The following is a 16,605-nucleotide window of genomic DNA, read 5'->3' on the forward strand; positions in this document are numbered from 1 at the left end:
ATTAAAGGACTGGTGGGCTGCCCCCTCTTTCAGAGTTTGCTTGTGTAATTCTTCCTAAGGTATTTTTGCATAATGAGGGACTGCTTCCTGGCTTACTCAGTACCCTTCATGCTGCAGCCCATACCAGCCCTGGGTTGGTCCATTTCCTCTCAGCTGGCCAGGTGAAGAACAGATAGTTGACCACCATGATCACCCTCCAGACTTTTCAACACTGATATCAAATGGTTTTCTTGCCTTCTCTTATCCAAGTTATCCTTTTGCTGTTCCTTATTTTATTATTATTTAGCCATTTAGGAGCTCTTCTAAGCTAGCTCAAAGGACTAGAAAACTCCCTTTTAAATTGTGGAACCTGGGGTGCCTGGGTGGCTCAGTCAGCTAAGCATCTGCCTTCGGCTCAGGTCATGATCCTGGGGTCCTGAGATCGGGCCCCACATTGGGCTCCCTGCTCCGCAGGAAGCCTGTTTCTCCCTCTCCCACTCACCCTGCTTGTGTTCCCTCTCTCTGTGTGTCTCTCTCTGTCAAATAAATAAATATAATCTTTAAAAATAAATAAATAAACAAGTAAATTGTGGAACCTGAACCAGGCATAATGCTAATGAAAGAGGAGATGACCTTCCCCTTTCTTTCTTTCTTTCTTTTTTTTTTAGTAAACTTCCCCCTTTCTTTAGTCCTGCTTCATTCACCCCAATGCCAGCCATCTCCAAAGGATGCCATTCTATTCCCGCAGAAGAGCACAAAGAACACACAACAGAAGGACAGATACTTCCACGTACAAGTTACTGAATTAGAGTATTTTCTAGGGGCACCTGGGTGGCTCAGTGGGTTAAAGCCTCTGCCTTCAGCTCAGGTCATGATCCCAGGGTCTTGGGATCCAGCCCCACATTGGGCTCTCTGCTCAGCAGGGAGCCTGCTTTCTCCTCTCTCTCTGTCTGCCTCTCTGCCTACTTGTGATCTCTGTGAAATCAATAAATAAAATCTTAAAAAAAAAAAAAGAAGAATTTTCTAAAACAAATTTCACTCCTGAGCATCAGTAGACCAGAAATTTAGAAAGGAGTGAGGGGCATAAGAGCCAGAGACATTGTTTATATAAATTTTCTTAGGGAGAAACCATACAGGAAGGAAATGAAGACTAGACTATCAGTGAAGACTAGATTATCTAAGTAGACCCGTCATGTCCTCAAGAATTTAAGGAAACTTCCATTATGATCCTCTAGACCTAGTGGCTACTGTGGCAGCCATTAGTTTCCTGCCCAGGACACACTAAGAGATCAGAACCGATCGATGTCTGCCTTAGATTGTTTCTGGTTTTGTTTTTAACATCAAAGGACAGAGAAGCTCTGAAAGATCTGGAGGATTTTCATGTTTGGCCACATTTTATCAAAACTACCAGGAGCAAATTACAAGAAATCATATGAGAATAGGTAAAAATTAACTTCCCTACTTTAAAAAAAAACTTCTATCGTTATCCAAACATGGCCATAAGCTAACATTAGAACCTGAAGCAAATAGAGTAATTTGACCTTGTGATGAACAATTCCTTGAGCCCCTAGCATTCATGTTGAACTTCTGTTTGGCAAGCCAACATAAATATACCGGCTCTCCATCTGGGCTGTCAGGACACAATGCTTCCCACCGGGAACCCGAGTCACAGAGCGAGTAAGTAACTTGGCAGGGACCAGAATGAGGTGTGGGGAGGGCTGGTACCAGAGCCAGCTCAGCCACCAACTCATCGTAAGATGCAGGACAACTCTTTGTACTCTTGAACCTTTATGTGTGGTATTCAGAGGTAACCATGTAGTTTATTGCTCAGGTTAAGTACTTTTGGAAATGAAAGGAGGCGCTATTAATAATCCACTGGAGGGCCGCCTGGGTGGCTCAGTGGGTTAAAGCTGCTACCTTCGGCTCAGGTCATGATCCCGCATCAGGCTGGGATCGAGTCCTGCATTGGGCTCTCTGCTCAGTGGGGAGCCTGCTTCTCTTCCTCTGTCTGCCTACTTGTGATCTCTATCAAGTAAATAAATAAAATCTTTAAAAAAAAAATCCACTGGAACAAAGATATTTCAGGCTCCCTCTGTTTCAAAACTTCATTAGAGCTGAATGAGAACTGAAAATAGGACCCAGGCTCCTGAACATCAGACTCATACTTCCCTAGGCTCGACTGTTGTCTGCCGGGACTTGTCTATACTGGGATTCTGTGGAAGAGTGTTTAACCTATCACTCGAAGATCGATGAAGGGAGTTTCCCAGCAAATAGAAAGGACAACCTGACCTGTACCTGTTTGGTCATGAATCCACACACCCAAAACTCACGTGTGTTCAGAATCAACAGCACCGACATGTCAAACCCATATTGGGGTCATTGAAGGGTGGGGTGGTCAAGGGACCCAAAGCCAGGAAAAGAACAGGTACACACACACCCTGCACCAGGAGAATCCCTTAAAGGCTGTTCTCTACCAGTCTGCCCAAGGTGAGCTGGATGGCTGTGGTCCAGGGGCTGCCGCGGGATCCTCAGGTGCTGGCTTTGAGATGGGCAGGTAAGTACTTTATAAATTCCCGCGAGCCATATGCCACACTTCCGCTCACATTTGGATCTTTGCACCGTTCTGTGGACCATCCCCATTCACCTGGCTTTTTAAAAAGTTCGAGGGAGCCATCAACAACATCTAAAAATTAATCTGGGTTGAGTCATGACACAGTCTTAAAAAAAAAAAAAAAAAAAAGTCCAAGTGAGTTAAGCCGTTCCACAGTAAGATAATTTGAAAACAAAGGGGGAGGGGGATGGATTCAAAGGCAAGCCATCCAAAGAAGGCAGAAATTCTGTCACTGTTCTACAAAAATGGTGTTTATCAGCTGTGCAATCATGTCAACTCATTTTTCAAAAAACAGTTTTTGGTGAAACTCTGGCCAGAGAAAGAAACATCAGGCTTCCCAACAGCAGCATGAAACCAGTGTGGGCTGGCCACCTGATGCCAATAGCCTAATCTGTTCCTCCGAACTTGAGTGCCCGGTCTGCCAGGAGCCAGGACAGTGCTTACCTTCTCCGTCCTCTCCTCGATGCTACGCGCTCACGGGGAAAGACTCCGTGCCCTCTGGCTGCCCAGCCGCTCTGGGCTCCCAGCTGCCTGCAGACTCTGCTTCCCTACAGGTTAATCACACACCTGGCCACACCCCTCTTTGGAGGCAGGACGTGCCACATGCCACTGCCACTTGCCGAGGAAAGCTGTAGCAATCTCAGGCTTCTGAGGGAAGACAGGGCTGTCAAGGACCCAGAGTCCCAGGAACTGAGGGGGTCCCTTGTCCCCGGCTGCAGGACTGCATCCCCAAGGAAGGAAGCCCCTTGTCACTAGGACAAGGCACTGGCACTGCTAGCGCCAGCTGTCCACGCAGGAGGGTGAGCCATGTAATACCTGTAAAGCCCTGTGAGCAGAATTACCTGATGTTTTATCTCCACTGTAGTGTCCTTAAGGTGGCTCTGTTTTTCAGAAAGATAAATGCAGCCATCTCCAATAAGCCCATATGCATTTAACAAAAAATAGACAAATTCAGACAAAGCATGCTGCGCAGCCCCGCAGTTCTATGGAATGCCCTGCAGGATGGAATTTGAGGAATTCTGCTCCAAACCCCCAATCTTGGTGTATTTTCCCCCAGCAAGTTGCTTGGAATTTTTACCAGTCGGGATTATACATTTCGCCTACAACTTTGATCCTCCTGATTGCCCCGAATGGTAATTATATTTAGATAACATTTCAAAGAATTCCCAGATACATTATCTTGCTGGGACCTACTTAATATCCTGGGACATAACTCATTAAACAATTATTGTCTATTAAAATCATAACTTTAATTAGTTTTCCAGAGATGGAGAAGCCAAGCCCAGAGGGGATGAGACCCTGGAAATCAGATACGTTTGGACTAGAAGGGAGCGGAGAAACCAACTAACACATGGAGCTGGCCCAGGCAGAGCAGGGGTGGTGGGCGGTCCCAGGGGCACCCCTGCACCCACCCGGGAGCCATGGTGAGGAACAGACCGGAGCAGCAGTAGCCCCAGAGGCAAACTTCACCCCCTCACCCTGCTGTCCAGGACCAACTGGAACTCACACAGAAATCCAGCCCCCCCCCCCCCGCCCCCACGGTGCCAGATTGGCTCCTTCCAGGGCTGAGAACTCGAGCTGATCCTCACAAGAACAACTCAGCCACCCTGGGCACCTCAGCAGAGAGCCTGGTGTGTCTGCTGCAGGACTCTCCATTAGTATAATCCTCTGGCTTATCCCAGATATTTTGGGAGGGAACAAAAGGAAGACTTCGTTTTGAAACATCCCTTTGGCCATCCCTTCTCACGTGTTAGCACAATCCCTAAATAATGCAGCTTTGTGGTTCTGAGTAATTCTTTCCGCTGGCTGCCCCGAGCCTGTCTGGGTTCCAAGTATTTGCATGAAATGCGCTGGATGCCTTGTCCTAGCTAGAGCTGCCAGTGTGGTTTTGAGGACCCAGGAGCGTGGTCTCAGTGCTTCCTCTTCCTCTGAGATCTGCTGTCTTCCCTGGGCCATGGGAGGGGTGGTTCTATGGTCAGGGGAAGACCCACCTTATCTCTGGGCTTCCTTAGCCTCCTGTGGCAAAGGAGAGGTTGGGGTCTCACTGGTTCTCATCCCATGCCGTGCATTAGAATCTGGGGATGGGGGGGTGGAGGGGGCTTTAAAAAACAATGCCCAGAGATCCTTTTTAATTGGTCAGGGTGGGGTTTATCCTGGGTATTTTTTTTTAATTTTTTATTTTTTATTATCCTGGGTATTTTTAAAAACAGTTTTCCTGATCTGCAATTGCTGAGTTAGATAATCTCTGGAACCTTCCAGGTTCTATACTAGCCCTCAATCCTGACCCTCTGACCCTCCATTTTATTGATGGAATTAATTTTTTTCCAAACATACTTTTTATTTTCAGTATGCTGTATAAGCTGAATTTTTTTAGAAATGCCCTTAATTATATAGAAAAGCTGTGTTGTTAAAGTATTGTTTGTTGAAGCCTAATTGCCATAGATTACCACACATGTCTAAACCGACTGAGCCACCCAGGCGCCCCCTTACCACACATGTCTAAAGTGGACCATCAGATACATTTTCATCCGTAAAAAATGGTTACCACAATCACATAGTGAATATATCCACCACCCCAAAAAGTTTCCCGGGCCCCTTGGTAATTCCTTTACCTCTCTTCTCCCCTCCTCTTCCCCAGGTGACGGCTGATCTGCTTTCTGCTACTATACTTTGCATTTTCTATCACTTTATATCAATGGAGTCATACAATATGCTCAGCTTCTTTTTCTTAAGATTTTATTTATTTATTTGACAGAGAGAGAGAAAGAGATCACAAGTAGACAGAGAGGCAGGTAGGGGGGCCAGGGAAGCAGGCTCCCCGCTGAGCAGAGAGATTGATGTGGGGCTCGATCCCAGGACCCTGAGATCATGACCTGAGCTGAAGGCAGAGGCTTAACCCATTGAGCCACCCAAATGCCCCTTACCCAGCTTCTTATTAAATTTTAGATATCAAGCTCTTTGAGAACAGGAGCCCATCTTGTATTCTATTCTCTTCCTCCAGGCCCCTAAGTTATCTTTACAGAGAAACCCCTTATTCATTATTTGCTTGATGGAAATAATGAAACTTGGTGACCTTACAAGTGAGCTTCGATTGGGTGGCCAGCTCCCCACGCCTCTTAACCAGCAGTTCCACTCAGTTTAAAATGATAAATTAGGGGCACCTGGGTGGCTCAGTGGGTTAAACCCTCTGCCTTCGGCTCAGATCATGATCCCAGGGTCCTGGGATATAAATAAGTAAATAAAATCTTCTTTAAAAAAAAAAAAAAGATAAATTAGCTTAAATGCATTCATTTGGGGGTCTGTGGAGTTCGAGGGCTCCAGAAAATGAGTGTCGAGGTGTGTGTTGGGGGGCGGAGGGAACTATCTGGGAAAGGTCCTTGGCTTTTGCCAGATTCTTAATCACCAGATTCTTGACCCCAAAGGAGGAACTATGGAATTGATGTCGTGTTTTATTCCTATTACAATCCTACATGTATTTTATTAATATGATGCCTAACTGGAACTCCTCTCCGGTCCGCTCCCTTTCCTCCTCCCTGCCCCTCCCCTCAGTACCTGTATTTTGTTCTCTGCCTGCTCTGGTTATACTTCACCCTGCTCCACTCAAGGCCTGTGGGGTTGGCAGTGCTGTCCCCCGGGAACTTTCTGCATTCCTCTTCTCTTCAAGACCCTCTTACCAAAGTCCCGTGGAGTGCTGTGCCTCTTTACTCAATGATTCCTGTCCTACAGTACCTAACAGTCCACCGAAACACCCGGGTACTGCTGGGCTCCAATATCACAAACCAACATGGCCTCAAACCCCTCGAGCGTGGGGTTCCTTTTCATCTTAAACAAGATCAGTGTTTGCACTATTGTAAATAAGTGTTAGAAGAACCAGACAAAACAAGATATAGCGCTGCAGATTCACCGCTGAGCCGTCTCCATCTGTTTCCTCCAGAGATACCGCTACTTACTCTACTTTACCGGACATAAAAAGATATTAAAAAATAATGCGATGTCTGATTCGAGACTGAGATGAACGATAACATCAGCTTCTCAGGGATCAACCCAAACACATCTGGCCCAGTCACGCAGACACAGGTTTCAGAGTAATCTTCCAGAGAGAGGAGAGAGCAAGAAAAACATCTCACCTGCTGGCCAAAAGGCCAGCCCGGACTCCACCTTGCCCTGATCCCCCAACCCCTTGCATTGTCTACAGGGTCTGCTATCTTCCTCCCAGCCGCGGTCTCTAGCTCCCTGCTCCGGACCAGCTCTGAACTTTTTTCCTCCCTTTCAGCCCTGCCTTGCCCCGACAGAAGAGCACATGCAGTAACTAACAGAAGGGCACTGCGGTCCAGTTCCTACAGTTTCATTCCTCTGCAGTAAAAGCAAACCTCAGAAAGTTACTTACGTGGAGTGGCAAAGGCAAGTCCTGGATCTGGAAGCTGAGTTTGCTGATGCCAGCCCGCTTAAATAGCCGGTCTGGCTGACGCGGGCTGCTGGTAGCACGTTTATTTACGCCTGTGAGTGCTCGCTCAAGCAAGGACCTGAAAAACCTGCAGCGTGGGCAGCAGGGGAACAGCTGAAAGTATGCCCAGGTTACATCCCGCCTGGTTCTTCGAGTCTGAAAGGCAGGTGGTGACTTCTGAGTTCCACGGAACTTTCTTGTCACCACCTTCTTGTCCCTGCTCTCTTTCTTGGCCAGGCAAGACTCCGTGCCTAGATGACATGAGAGATGCAGCTGAGAGAGGAAGAAAGAAACAAAGGACCCGGGATCATTGCGCCAAGTTCCTTTTTTTTTTTTTTTTAATTTTTTCAATTTATTTATTTTCAGAAAAACAGTATTCATTATTTTTTCACCACACCCAGGGCTCCATGCAATCCGTGCCCTCTATAATACTTATATTTTGAATGGGTTTCCAGTTAGATGTTGCCATATTTTAAACCACAGGCTTGGTGAGGTCGATTTCACAGCTCTGTGGGCTGGGTGCCAAGTTAGGAGCCTGGACAGTTTCCAGATCAATGAAAAGTTGTGTGTGTGTGTGTGTGTGTCTTTGTGTATGTGTTTGTGTGTTTCAGTCACAGAATGTACAAATATGTACAAATAAAGAACAGTTATAGGGGAGGTTCAGGCTAGGAGTATACAATTTTAGATCCCTTCAAAAATGATTTTAATTTCTTTCTTCTGCGGCCCTACTTTTCCTCCTGACTCCCCCCTCCCCTTTCTTTGTTAATGAAATTCCTATCTAAGAGTTGAGAGATTCCCCACGCGAGCTCAAATAAAAAGCCAGTGTGTGAGCTAGCCTGTGGGAAGAAGCGCTCCAAACGTGCGAGAGTGTTCCGTGGTTCATGGGACCGTCAGTGGAAGCGTTTCTGAGGGTGAGGGTATGTGCGTGGGTGTGGGGACCCAGTTAGCCGATGTTTATCTGTTTTTTTATAGTTAGATATGGCAGTTAATAGTCAATTACAGCATTGCTAAACACATTCGCTGAGTATGATTTTGAGAGGATGAAGGGAGGGAGACAGGCTTTGGTGAGATCATTTATGGGAGTATCTGTGAGTATTTGCTGGTACGTAGCACAGACGGGTAAGTGCCGCCCAGATTTACACAGCCTACATTCTTCACTTCGCTGGACAAAGAAAAAGCCCCCTTGGTTCTCTCAGGAACAGAAGCCATATGGGAAAGAAGAGCAGCAATCATTAAGAATATTTCTTTCCCTCTTGGAAAAGAGGCAATGGTGATAAAACATGTGCGGGAGAATAGCAGAGACAGGGGTGCCGGCCTCTCCCAACCCTGGTTACCAGAAGAATTCTTTTGTTGCCTAATTCATTGCCTAACTTTTGACTGTTCTATGGCCAAATCTGGATTCTCGCCTCCCAGATTTCTTGAATGCAGGGTCTATGTCTTGTTTATCGTTTGACACCCACAGAGCCTGGCACGAATTATCAGGACAGTGACAATGACGATGGTGATACTGATGTCTGGGTTTATGCTCAGGACTGATCTGAATCAATATTTAGGAAGTTGCTTCAGAATGTTTTCAACTATCCTTATTTGTTTGTTTACCATCAGTCTTCCGGAAGGTGATTCCCATGACCTTGGTGACCTTGCCAGCCTTGCCTGCTCTTGTAACCCCAACACCCCGCACAGTGTCTGGCACCTAGTAGGTGCTCGACAGATATGTGCTGTTTGCTTAGTTTCTAAATTCCTTTGAAGGCTGTGTAACCCAAGAGACAGAAGTTTTGGAATCAGTGGTCCCATCTTGGTTCACGCATGTTTCTTTCACTCCTGCATAACACATTGGCTTCAGGCAATTCCTCTCCATCCGGTGTATCATGGAACTGAAACCGAAAGCAGCAGAAGCCATTGGGCAACTTGACATCACTTAAGAACTCTGCAGGTGTGTGGTTTCAGGTTGCCCGTGGTGCAATGAGGTTACCGAGAACCCAGGCATCTTCTGTGCTCTATTTTGTAGTCTTCGGGGTGACAGCATTGCTTCCTGTCGTGGCAGCAGGGTTGATGCAGTGGCTTGGTATGTCCCATCCTTAAATGAAAAAAATCAAAGACAGGTAGGAGGGAAAATGGGCTTTCTCCTTAGTGTCTCTTTCTGTTAGAGATGTCTTTCCAGAAGCCATTGGCAGACTTCTGATTATGTCTCCTTGCTGAGAACTGGGTCACGTGGCCACCACACTGGCTGAATCCATGATGGCCAGCCCAGGCCATGGCAATTCTGTTTCACTCAAGCAGCTCTCTCTGGCCATGGCACTTGTTTTTTGATTTGTTTTTTTTGTTTGTTTTTAATGTTTTTAGCTTTAGTTATTATTATTTTTTAAAGATTTTATTTATTTATTTGACAGAGAGAGATCACAAGTAGGCAGAGAGGCAGGCAGAGAGAGAGGAAGGGAAGCAGGCCCCCTGCTGAGCAGAGAGTCCGATGCAGGACTCGGATCCCAGGACCCTGAGATCATGACCTGAGCTGAAGGCAGCGGCTTAACCCACTGAGCCACCCAGGCGCCCCAGCTTTAGTTATTTTATTACTATTTTTTATTACTATATTTTTAGTTAAAACTATTTTAACAGCCCACAAATAAGGGAAGTAGCTGGCTACAGTGATTTTTGTCTACAAGCTTGGATTATAAGTCTGTATCACCACTGATTTTCTGTGCATCTGAGGAACAGCATAGAATCTAGCAGCCTCTTATCTTATGTCAGATGGGATTGATGAAGCTATTAGTTCTCAGGAACATCAAGCCTAATGCTGCAACTAAGCATAAAAAGTTTGCCAAACAGTCTATAAGGGTTTAAGATTCGTTTTCCTGTTCCTCCTCTTGTCTATTATATTTCAGCAGAATCCCATAGTCCCACATTTGCATCTGGGAGCTCCAGCTACTGCTTCAGGTTTGTAAGCTGGAAAGAGATGGCTGATACAGTAATTCTCACCTAGTTTTTATCTTCTCTCGGTGATGAACAAACTTCAAATTAACACACGAATAGGCAATTTCGTTTTCCTTCTCTTCGCTGTTCTAGACCTCTTCCTTGTGGTGGGCTTCAGGAACTCTTCTCTGCATTGTCACAGATCAAGAGAATTAGGATGAAGGATGTGGTGAAAAGAACGGTGTCTGGGAGATGGTCGGTGCTCAATAAGTGCGTGTTGCATGACTGGAAGAATGGTGAAAAGGAAAGTGTATGGACTATTGAACCATACAGGCTTGCATTCAAGTCCCAACCTCTGCCACTTCCCATCTATGTGAGCCAAGGCAAGTTATAGAACTTCTCTCAGACTCAGTTTCCCCATCTATAAAATAGGTTGGCCAGAAGGGCTAGAGATAATATACGTAAAGCACTTAGCATAATGCCTAGAACATAGTATATGCTCCAGAAATGGTAGTTGCCACTAACAGTTATAAAAAGAAGCCCAATTTTCTTTAGTCCTCCTTGTGGAACCCACACATGATGGGCACAAAATAGTGAACTGAAAGCCCTGGGTGCCATAGCAAATGGGAGTGTTTGGAAGAGCTACATAGACTGGAGGGGCAAGATGGAGGAGAAGTAGGAGACCCTGTTTCAACTGCTCCCCTAAAGTGAGCTAATTATCTACCAGAACACTCTGAACACCCACAGAAGAGCTACATAGAGAAGTCGGTGATATCTGGACAGCGGGCAGCTATTCCTTTCCTGCTCAAAGCAGGTCACCAAAGTGCAGAGGGACACTTTATGTATGAGAAGTGTGCAATGGTGGCGGAAGAGAAAAAGTCATTTCCTGGGGAACAGAAAACTCCCAGAGACATTTAAGAAAATTTATCATGAGGGATATAAACCTCCCCAGGGCCAAAATCAGACTTGGACAGAAGCAGATTAGGAAGAAGGGTGACCAGAGTGTAGAAGCATACTTGCTGAAGTTTCTACCCCCAAGGTGTGAACTTGCAGAGCAACTGAGAACCTCATTCCCTCTGCGGATGGTGTGGAAGCGCTGACCCCCAGCATGCCCTTCCTGGGCCAAACCAGCGTGGGATCAGCAGTGACAGAGAACCTGGTTACAGAAAAGGATGTCAGCTAACCTGGGTTGGAGATTATTTCCCATGGCTCTCTCTGGTGAGGAGGGACTGAGAGTTAGAACAGAATCACACTGGCCTTTTGTGAACTAGGAGAGATCAGGTCATTCTTTCAGTGAACTGCCATATGTATTTCCAAGTGTGGATTCTGTCCTCTTACCTAATCCACCTCTGCCCTTGTGGATGAGTCCTGAGTCAGTGCAAGATGAGGAGTCAGGGTGCTGCAGCCCATGCCCCACGCCCACTGCCGAAGGTGCCTGGGGAAGGCTGTTCCAGCTGATATAGTCCACGTGGCTTTTGCTCTTTGACTTAAAACTCATCGTCTCCTCTCATTCCATTTTGTTTCATCCAGAGTCTAATGAATGGGGAGGTCACAAAGCATTGTTTTCCCTAGAAACCCCATTCATGCTCTCGACTGGAGGAGGGGAAGGCCCTTGGTAATGGGGAACATCAGCCATCTGGGGAAGGAGGGAGGGGGAGGGGGTATCTGTCTTCACCCATGAATGCCTCCAAATGCGTCTTCTCCTCCTCTCCCTTGTGTGAGGGCTCACTGCTGCCAGCAGGAGCTGCTGGGTGACATTCTCAAGAGGGGTGGAGCCTCACCAAAGAGGCTGCCCTTCCTTGAGTGACAGGAAGGTAATGCAGCTTGGGGCCACCTCAGCCTGATTGTCATCCCCTAATACACAGGGTGAGGAAAGAGAGTCCCCACACCCATGAAATTTCAGGGGTGGACCCTGTGCTTTTAGAAAGCAGCGGGTGGGGAGCTGGGGTGAAGAAAAACGAAATCCTCCGGTAGAAACTTGCCCGACTGGGTGTCAAACCCCGGCACAGTCCACGCTACCAATCACCACCCAGCATGACCTTTGTGGCCACTTCTCAGGGTGACTCACTGGAGCCCTATTGAGGAAAGGAAGAGCCGTCCCCACTCCTCCCAGAGGTACACCCACCAAGCTCCGTCTGTTTAAGATACTTGACTTCTGTAAATGATTTCGTCTGGAAAGAGAGAGGAAGAAGAAAGGAAAAAAGGGAACTAACAAAAATATAAAGCCTGAAAGCAAACCAAAAAACAACAAAAAATGCATGTTTGATACTGTGGAGAAAGGGTTGAACATACTTTGGGCTAAAGCTGTGGATCTCCTCCTGAAGGGAGAGAAAAGTTTTGATTAGCAGCCACAGACCTTTCTCTTCACCTCAGCGGGGGGCAGGCTGGACTCAGCATGTGACTCCAGAACCTCCCATCCCCTCTCCCTGCCTCAGCCCCCATCTGCGTGAGGAGGGAGTTGAGTAGATGATCCCTCTGAGGTCCTTTCTGTTTTAATCTTCCGCACTTCAAGGGGATAGAGTCAGGGGCTACTGGGTGGAGAGGAGGGACCCCTAGGAGCCATAGGGGAGAATGGCTCCCCTCACTTAGGGTTGAGAGAAATGAGAGGAAACATCAGTGGATGGGTACAAAGTGAGCAACGGTTGTGACTCTGAAACCCTCCACTCACTACTATTGGTAAGGATCCACTTCCCAGGGCTCCCTAGACCCCTTCCTCAATAGCCTGGGCCTCCCTAAGCCTCCTGGGATCCAACAATAAGAGGTAAAACCTGGCTCTGTGGGTGCATGCGTGTGTGCGTGCGCATGCGTGTGTGAGCGTGCTGCGCGCGCGCACGTGTATGTGTGTGTGTGCGCGTGCGTGCGTGCGTGCGTGCGTGACAGAGGGAGCAACCAGGACCCGGCTCCAGCTACAGTACTTCAGGCATGTGTTTGGTCAGTGCTGACTTTCCACTACAGCCCAGGGAGACATCTTAAAAGAGATGAGAGGTGGGGGAATTTAGGGGCCTGGGGCTGGGGTTGGGGGTGGGTGAAGAAGGGAGAGTGGGTGGAACTGTTTGTACGTCATCCCTGAAAAAATGTCTAAATTTCTTAATTTCTGCTTTTGGCAAAAATATGCTGATTTTCTTAACTAATTCAGCACAATTCTGCTCTGCACGTTTCAGCAAAAACCTCCCTCCTCCATGGCCTTCTCTGAGGTTTCTGTAATGAGGTCTTGGCAGGGCAGTGGGCGATGATTTAAGGTCTCTTGTAAAATGGCTTCTGTTGTGGTGAATTACATAAGAGGTGGTGTACACCCTTGCATCGGACTTCTACCTCTCTGGAGAGTCAGCTCCCAGACTAGTCTTTCCAGTGGGTTCTGAATAAACTACAAAAGGGCCTGGTGCCCTGAGTTGACTTCCCAAAGATGACATTGAGGAGGGAGCAAAAGGCAAGCTCAGGGCAAAGTACACTCCCCTCCCAGGTGGGATATTTGTAACCTTGCTCCGGCACTCCTGGCTGCCCAAGGACAAAGGGGGAAACTGGTCAAAGGATAGAGATCATAGCCACTCAGGACATGAGCCTCCACCACTTTGCAACAGTCCTCATGATTTATAAGAAAAGAAAAGGCAGTCTTACCAACAGCCAGACCTCCAGAAACATACAGACTCAATTTCCTGAGGCCCTAACATCACCCACCCCTCCGGCAGGATAGAAAACCTTATATGATCAGTCAGCCACTCCTCACAACCCCAGGCAGGTCTTTCTGCCCACAGGTCCTGTCCCTGTGTTATAATGAAACTACCTTTTAGCACCGAAGACATCTGCAGAATTCCTTCCTGACTGTTCACATTTCACATCAACACCACTGACTTTGTCCCCTGACTCAAAGGGAAATAAACTGTGTTTTTCATGGTGCTGTTCGTCATTGTCCCATCTGTCCCAAGGCCATATCTCAGCCTGAAGAGAATTTAGGATGGTACCAGGATTCAGAGGGAAGATTCTGGAGCAAGTGTGGACCTAGCTCAGACCTATGGTGACCAATGGCCCCGTTTTTCCCAGCACTGTCCTGGTTTTGCACTGGATATTCCATGTCTTAGGAAACACCCAATCCTGGGCAAACTGGGAGGGTTGGTCAACCTGTCCTGGTTTTCTTACATTGTAGCCAGTAATTTAACCTCCTTTTTCTTTTCTTTTCTTTTTTTTTTTTAAGATTTATTTATTTATTTGAGTGGGGAGGGGCTGAGAGAGGGGGGAGAAGGAGTCTTAAGCAGATTCCACATTGAGCATGGACCCCAATGTGAGGCTGGATCTCATGACCTTGAGATCATGACTGGAGCCAAAACCGAGAGTCTGATGCTTAACTGACTGAGCCATCCAGGTGCTCCAGTAATTTAACCTCTTTGAACCTTAGCTTTCTCATATGTTAAATGAAGATAATGATCACCTCATGTGATATTTGAGGAGTGGGGTTGATATCCACCCAAAGATTGTTTAGGAAGAAAAGAGAAGATTGGGTGGCAAAAGTAATGTCTTTGTGCCTCTGTTTCAAGGAGAAAATGGGTCCTCTCTTCCATGTGTTTTGACCTTCCCAAGTGCAGGTGTGAGCACAGCACTTGAGGATTCTGGGACAATCCAGAAAGCCTTGCGGCCGTGGCTAATGCTGAGGGCTGGATTAAGGTCTCTCCCAGCCGTGTTATTATCTGATTAAGTGTAAATGGCAGAGGCAGCTGCCCACTTGCAGAAGTCACTTTTAGCAGCTACCACTTAGGAGTCACAAATAAAGGATTACGAAGCCCTTTCTTTTCAGCTTCCTTGTGGCCTCTCAGCTATTGTGCGTGGAGATTCTTAACTAATAGCCATGTTCTGAGTAACTATTTCCCAGTAACTACTGTTTCAGGGCTGAAAAAGGAATAGAAGTTAATGTTTTCAAAAGACACCCTTGCAAGGCCTTTTGCAACCCAAGGGTGAATTTCACAGATGTCTTAATCCCTGGCAGTAGTTGCTGAGGGCTGTCTTGGAGACCAGAAGCAGCGAGCAAGAACTCTAACAACAAAAGGGAGGCGAGGGAATTATTTATTCAAATGTCCTGATAGAAGAAGGCTTTAATCAAAGAAAACAAGCTGCAGACTGATAGGGAGTATCTGGAACATGAAGGTGTCAAAAAATCCAGGCTCTTTCTGAACAGAAGGAAATGATTGAGGAAAATGGTCCTTCCTAGTATTGTCAGCACCAACAACATGAGGGGGCTTTTATCAGGAAGGTTCTCAGGGCTGGAGATGATTCAAAGCGTGACCATCATTACCATCCCGGCCCTCCCACCCCACCACAAATGAAGTCAGAGACATTAGAATTACTGCCAGATCCTGATGGAAAATAGGAGGTTGCAGAAACTAGAAAATTCAACATGCAAGACTCTGGCACCAGTGATAACTAACGAGTCCAAGGCAGTTGATAGCACAATTTTGTGTAATCAGGACACATATGGGAGGAGAGAACAAAAGAACTCTCAAATCAGAAATTTACTGATTTACATAAACATTAGTGTGATCGGTGGTTTCAAATCCAATGGTGCCTCCTTCATATTTATATCCCAAATTAATGAGGGGGGAAGATGCCAAAGACAGTGATATTTCCAGCTTTTGGTGGCACACAAAATGGCCCACCAGACTCTGGGGAAACCTGCAAAGTAGATGTTTCTAGGGCACCAAATTATTTTTCTCCTGTGTTGCCCACCCGTTTCTAAAGAAAATTAAAGTCTGGAACAATTAATTCAAAAGTCAAGAGATTTGATTATCTGAGTAATGCATTAGGCCATGACCATTAACTAGTACTGCATGATAAATCACTCCAAAGCTGTGGTTAAACTAATTACAATCATTTTATTACCTCTTTCAATTTCTGAGGTCATTCAGGGAGGACTCGGAGGTGAGATTCTGGTCTGGGACCCCACAGATGGTTGCAGTCAGACAGTGGCTGGAACTAGAACAGCAGAGAAGCTAGAGAAGCTGCAGTCTTAATGGGTGTCTCCCTCAGGTAGTCTCATGGCCTGTCCATGCAGTCTCTCCACAGGTGCTGGTTGAGCTTCCTCACAATATGGCGATCAAGTGCTGCCGTGTAAGTAATTCAGCTTCCAAGACAGCAGCATCAACTTTTATGACATGGCCTTCGAAGTCATCTGGCATCACTTCTACGATATTCTCACATGGTTACAACTGGGTCATAAGGCCACCTAACTCAAGGGGAATAAGTGGAGAATTCTTAATTCTTACTGCAGAAATGGCACGTTCCCAGAAGAGTGATGTGGGGTAGGAGATATTATGGCCATCTTCAGAAAATACAATATGCCATAGATAGGATAATTGATTATCATAAACTTTAAAATAAATTTTTGTATTTTAAGAAAATAATGTTGAGGCACCTGGTTGGCTACTAAGCCATTAAGTGTCTGCCTTTGGCTCAGATCATGATCCCAGAGTCTTGCTCATCACATCAGGCTCCCTGCTCAGCGGGAAGCCTGCTTCTCCCTCTCTCACAGCCCCTCTCTTGCTGTGTCTCTCTCTGTCAAATAAATTAATAAAATCTTTTTTTAAAAAAGAAAATAATGTTAACCCAATTGATCTCTAAATTAGTGAAATATGTACTGAAGAACCTTGTGTTAACTTCCTTCAACCCTTTCTTCTCCATA

The 16,605-nt window shown here is 46.4% G+C and overlaps 1 protein-coding gene across 2 annotated transcripts in view; it reads right to left on the reverse strand.

Annotated features, from left to right (window-relative positions):
- The window catches only part of HOPX (HOP homeobox), a 30,045-nt gene extending 22,942 nt beyond the window's left edge, over positions 1–7,103 (reverse strand). The window contains exon 1 of one of the 2 annotated variants that reach the window (XM_045079799.1): positions 6,978–7,103. The gene's annotated coding sequence lies outside the window, so the exon portion shown is untranslated. Of the gene's footprint in view, positions 1–3,034; positions 3,170–6,977 lie in introns of those variants that run through there. The other variant, XM_045079798.1, reaches the window with a different exon arrangement.
- Positions 7,104–16,605: the final 9,502 nt, after the last annotated feature.

The sequence above is a fragment of the Mustela putorius genome, unplaced genomic scaffold, assembly GCF_011764305.1.
Source record: "Mustela putorius furo isolate JIRA1106 unplaced genomic scaffold, ASM1176430v1.1 tig00000430_pilon_pilon_pilon, whole genome shotgun sequence".
In the NCBI taxonomy this organism is placed as follows: Eukaryota; Metazoa; Chordata; class Mammalia; order Carnivora; family Mustelidae; genus Mustela; species Mustela putorius.